At 42.2% G+C, this 6,091-nt stretch overlaps 1 pseudogene; it reads left to right on the forward strand.

The window, feature by feature from the left end:
- Nucleotides 1-240: 240 nt before the first annotated feature.
- Nucleotides 241-1,972, forward strand: LOC119288921 (annotated as a pseudogene).
- The last annotated feature ends 4,119 nt before the right edge of the window (nucleotides 1,973-6,091 follow it).

The raw sequence follows: 6,091 nt of genomic DNA on the forward strand, positions 1-6,091 counted from the left end.
GCCGTGGCGAGGAGATCCATTCCCGTCGCCGCCGTCACCCCCGCCCCCTTCTCCCTGATTCAGGCCACATCCTCCCACCATAGCTCGCCGCCGGGCCTCCACCTCCCCTCCTCGCAGATCCAGAGCACAAATCCAAACAGCACACCATTCGCCCGTCGGCTTCCCCCCTTCCTTCCCCTCACGCACGTGACCTCGCCGTCGTCATCGGCTTGAGATCTCGCCTTCCCGCCGGCAGCAGCCATGGACGCCGTCATCTCCATGGTGGACCCCTCCGCGAGTTCGCCAAGGACAGTGTCCGCCTCGTCAAGCGCTGCCACAAGCCCGACCGCAATGGTAAGGACAAAACACTCGCTCTTGCTCGTCCGGATCCGGTTCGTTTTCCTCTTTCGCCAGATCTGACGCTGATTCGGCGCGCAGAGTTCACCAAGGTGGCGGCATGGACGGCGATCAGGTTCATCGTCATGGGGTTCGTCGGCTTCTTCGTCAAGCTCATCTTCATCCCCATCAACAACATCATCGTCGGCTCCGGCTAGGTGCAAACGCGTCTTCTCCGATCCCGTCTCCCTCTTGTTTGCACGGTTTAGTTACACTTGGGTCCTGTTGTCTCGCGCTGTGATCTGTTGGATTTGCGATGTGCATGCACAGTCCTGTGATCTTATCAATATTTAGTAAGCTAGATTTTAGTAGATCCTTTTTCCTCCAAATAGACCTGCCAATTTCTACCTTGTTAGGAGAATTCGGATGAGTCAAGGGTAATCAGCTATGGGGAACTGGGGTCATGCTTAAGTCATTGCCGCTAGTTTCCTCCGCAGGACGAATTGGGGGCATAGGCTGGTTCCTCACCACACAATTTGGGAAAAGAGGATCTTTTGCAATGTTTCGCTGTTTCTGCACATACCACCAGTTCTCCCAAGTTGGTGTCGATTCAGTGCATCTAAATTGGCACCTACTTAGTAGACATGTTACATACCAACGTTTGTCCATGGTTCATGCTATGTGTCAATGTATTCTTCATTCTTTAATGCACCTATGTTCACGCATGGCCAGCTTTATGTATTCACAATATAAAGTTGATCTATACACGCATGGCAAGCTTTTGTAAAATAAGAAAATAGGTAGGAGTCAAAATATTGTAGGACACATGTTATGCAGTGTTGATATATACTTTAATGCACCTGTGTTCATGCATGGCCAGCTTTATGTAACAGTTTCGCGTGTGACCTCAAAAAAGGCTTTGAAAATCCTGATTGAAAATAAAGATGGTACTACTGATTCTCAGACCAGGAACATTGTGTTTCCTGAGCTCTTCCAATCCATTTCTTAGAATCCATGCTGGTGGTGTCTTCTACAATATGTGCATTATTCTATTTACCATGTTCGCTATGGCCGACCAGTCTGTTCTACCTGTTTCAGGTGGTCGTCCGATATGTGTGGTGCCAACTGCCATTTCTTTGCTAGCTGATGTCAATAGTCTTTTGGTTCATACAGCTTAGTGCCTCATATATGAATGCTCTTTCTGGGTTTTTCAGTTTCTCTTCCCCCTATCTTTTGCTGATTACACTGATTATATGCATGTTCTACACCGATGCTCTTTTTTTATGCTGGTCCTATGTCATGGGTGTTAATATCTACTACCTATTTACTGCTTGTTGTGCAAAACCTTTTGGATATTGTAAATCATTCCCTGCTGTATAAAGTTTGGTTTTAGTCTGTTGCATTTTGTTGGTTCCTATCTTGTCAATGTATACAACAATATCTTTCTGGGTGTCCATTTGTGCTTCACATTTTTTGGGTATGCTACTTCTCTAATGAGTGGGTGCATCTCTTCTTTGTTTTATCATTCTATATTGTTTTCCTAACCTTTTTGGTATTCTGCTTTCTCCTTGCAGATGGCAAGCACCATTTTGTTGGTTCCTGTCTTGCCAATGTCTACAGCAATGTGTGTGTCCTCTGTCTCATCTGTGGCATTACTGTAGGGCAACTCATAATGTGCCTATCAAGCATACTAACCTTGTGATGATAGATAAAGAGGTTGATTTCAGTGCCATTCTGATAAATATATTTTTAACCCTTTGAATTGGAAAATGAGTGCTTCTTGGTTGTTTCTGTTGTTCGTCCAGAAGATTCTTGGTGCTTTTAGTGCAGTACTATACTATGCTCCTTGGCACTTCTTGCTGTGTTAACTAAATGGTTTAGTCCTGCTCTTCATAGAAGCAGTTTTAACTAAATGTAATGAACTAATTAAGTGCCTTCTTTTATTGTTGGCTAATCCTTTGGTTTTATCGGATGCTACATTCTACTCTCTCCGTTCCTAAATATAAGTCTTTCTAGACCTTTCAAATGGGCTACAACATACGGATGTATATGATGATATGCTACCACACTAATAAGTTCATGATTATAAACCCTATGAACATAATAATGATACTTTGCATGCTATGAGTAAAGTGCTCTATTTTCTTGCGTCACCTTGTATGAATGAGTATATCGTCTTAACCATCTGGGGAACAAAAATCATTGTATTAGCTGAATTTGTGTTATCTTTCTAAAGAACTTGTCCTTTTTTGAATGTTCTGTTCATAATATATTGGCTCCAGTGTATTGATTCTTCTCTTCTGATTCATGTAACAGGGCGACGGCCGAAGGCATGATGATAGTTCTATTGTTGTCCTAGTGTAGCGAAGGTAGCCTAGTCGACTATGGTCGCGTAGTTAGTCATGCATACAGTTTCATCTGACTAGAGTAGGACCCCAGTTTGTGCTGATTGTCCATTCTCATTGTGATTGTCCCTATATCTATGTGACTGATTGTATGTGTATCTATGTTGTAACTGTGTCATGACAGAAGGAGCCCAGTATATCTGTATGACTGTGATTGATTCTCGATGTTGTTATTTGAAATATTACTCGTGTTTTCTGTCTGTTCTTCTTTAAACATGGTTATTTATTTCTGTCAAATTGTAATCTGAATAATATGATGCTAACAAAAGGGTCTCACTTTAATAGAACCTGGCAACCAGGACCCGTCTAACTAGTGGGCCCTTCTTTTGGGAAAAAAAGACAAACTAAATTTGTTTAGACAAAAAGGCCACAACCCAACAATAAAAAGGCTGCAATGTTGGGCTTGGCCCATGAACCCAACCAAAAATTGACAGACAAAAAAAACACAAATAGGTTGAATTGTTGGGCTCGGCCCATGTAAAACACCGAATCAGACCAGGCTGATTCTTGTGCCACATCAGCTTGCCACACTGGATGCCTACGTGGTCTGGGGAGGTTGCTTGTGACCAAAAATTTGGTCGTGGAACCAACGACCCTTTACAGAAGGTCAATAATTTCAATTTACGACTGCCAGCTTTTGACCTTCTGGTTTTGGTCACAAAAAGGTCGCAAATGAAAAACTATGACCTTTCAGAGACAAATAGTGAGGGTCACAAGTTGACATATTTCTTGTAGTGATAGGCATCACGTCTGTGCCAAGTAGATCGAAATGATTCTGCATCTACTACTATTACTCCACACATCGACCGCTATCCAACATGCATCTAGAATATTAAGTTCATAAGAATGGAGTAAGGCATTAAGAAAGATGACATGATGTAGAGGGATAAACTCAAGCAGTATGATATAAACCCCATCTTTTTATCCTCGATGGCAACAATACAATACGTGCCTTGCTGCCCCTACTGTCACATGGAAAGGACACCGCAAGATTGAACCCAAAGCTAAGCACTTCTCCCATTGGAAGAAAGATCAATCTAGTAGGCCAAACTAAACCGATAATTCGAAGAGACTTCAAAAGATATCAAATCATGCATATAAGAATTCAGAGAAGAACCAAATAATATTCATAAATAATCTTGTTCATAAATCCACAATTCATCGGATCTCGACAAACACACCGCAAAAGAGTATTACATCGAGTATATCTCCAAGAACATCGAGAACTTTGTATTGAGAATGAAAGAGAGAGAAGAAGCCATCTAGCTAATAACTATGGACCCAAAGGTTTGTGGTAAACTACTCACGCTTCATCGGAGAGGCAATGGTGTGGATGTAGAAGCCCTCCGTGATTGATTGCCCCTCCGACAGATCGCCCGAAAAGGCCCCAAGATGGGATGTCACGGGTACAGAAGGTTGCAGCAGTGGAAAAGTGGTTTCATGTCTCTCACTGATGTTTCTAGGGTATAAGAGTATATATATGTGAAAGAAGTACATCGGTGGAGCTACAAAGGGCCCACGAGGGTGGGGCGTGCCTACCCCCCTGGGCGGGCCCTCCTGCCTCATGGCTTCCTCGAGGAGTTCCAGACTTTGACTCCAAGTCTTCTGGATTGCTATCGGTCCAAGAAATATCACCGCGAAGGTTTGTTCAGTTTGTTATTCCTTTTCTACAAAACTCTATAATAGAAAAAAAAACAAAAACTGGCACTAGACCTCCGGTTAATAGGTTAGTCCCAAAAATAATATAAAAGAGCATATTAAAGCCCATTAAACATCCAAAATAGATAATATAATAGCATGGAACAATCAAAAATTATAGATACATTGGAGACGTATCATATATATCTCTTAATATTTTTCAATGAGAATATGTAGTATGCAAATCCATTGCTTCTCATCAATTCAATTGATGGAGGATAAGCATAACATAATTCTTATTCTTCTTTCATCGAGTTGATTAATTCATTCCTTCGAAGATTGTTCATGATGAAAAATCTCTCGGTTCTAAGTTGTTCATCTTTTCTTTTCTAGAGTTCCAAGTTTTCCCGCTTGTCTTGTCGCGAAGCTCCATCTAAATCATCAAAAGGCTTCATCTTGTTCTTTTCAACCTTTGTTTCTTTAACCATTTTGTTTACCGGAGTTCCTCATGGTGGTTCATAAAGGATTTAATTCGTTCTTCAAGTCTGTCAAGATTCTTGTTGGAGCTCAAGTATCCCTCCTCTTGCATACTGAAATGCAACTAATTCTTCCTTGTCTTTTAGACAAGTTGTTTCACATCTTTTCTTTTGTGTCAAGCAAACAATCTTTTTCGTTTGTGGCCGATTATCACCTCATAATTTTGAGATGTTTTCCATAATCCCACAACAAGCTTATTCTTTTCGTTGTTGAATTTCCAACAACTCTGCTCAATCCTTCCTTGCAAGGATGCTTCTCAATTCAATTATGGTGAAAGTTGTCTTTTGTTCCTCCTTTTCTTTTACATTCAATGAGTTAACTTCTATTCTTCCATTCTGGAGGCAGTGTGATGTTGCTCTTTTAGCCCATCATCTAGTTTAATCCTTGCTTATCCATTTTACTGGAGTGTCAAGTCATCTTTTAAAGTCCTTTTTCTTGCCAATCTCTGCTTCCTTTTCTAGTCGGACGCTTCCTTCTCTATCTTGTTCTAACCGGACTGGTTTCAGAGTCTATCTTATTCCTTGCACTTTTGATTCTCATCGTAGTCGTCATTCCTCTTTTCTACCCGAGTACTCGCGACTTTGTTCATCTTCTCTTTTGCGCTCTTGTTTTACCTCATCCTCTTCCGTCTCGTTCCTAAGATCTTGGGACGAGATCTTCTATTAGTGGAGGAGAGTTGTGACGCCCCGAGTTCGATACGCCAGATGTCTTTCGTTTATTTGCCATTTGTCATGTCATTCGTTTGCGTGTTGCACTTTGCCATGTCATCATGTGCATTTCATCTACATGTTTTTCAAAACATGCATCCGTTCGGATCTCCCAGTTCTTTCTGTTGTCCGGTTCGATCCCATTCACACTGACACGCGCCCACGGCACCTCCGAAATATTATTTTATAAGTGGGATAATAGTGTTTTCAAAATGGGGTGAAAGTTGGCGTGCGGTGTTGTTATGTTGTCGGTAGTACGCCTGCCAAATTTCATCGCATTTGGAGTCTGTTTGATGCCCCAATGAATAACTGTAGCGACAATATAGCTGTTCTACTCGTCAGACGTTTTCAGTATCCGAAAACCCTTGCCGGGCCGCACTTCCTCTCTCTCTTCTCAGCCCAAGCCCTCCAACATAGCCACTAGCCCACCTACCTAACCCCCTCCGCTCTGGACTGTGGGATCTCGATCGGAGGCTCCGAACCCCCCCC

This window comes from Triticum dicoccoides, chromosome 4A, assembly GCF_002162155.2.
Source record: "Triticum dicoccoides isolate Atlit2015 ecotype Zavitan chromosome 4A, WEW_v2.0, whole genome shotgun sequence".
Taxonomy (NCBI): Eukaryota; Viridiplantae; Streptophyta; class Magnoliopsida; order Poales; family Poaceae; genus Triticum; species Triticum dicoccoides.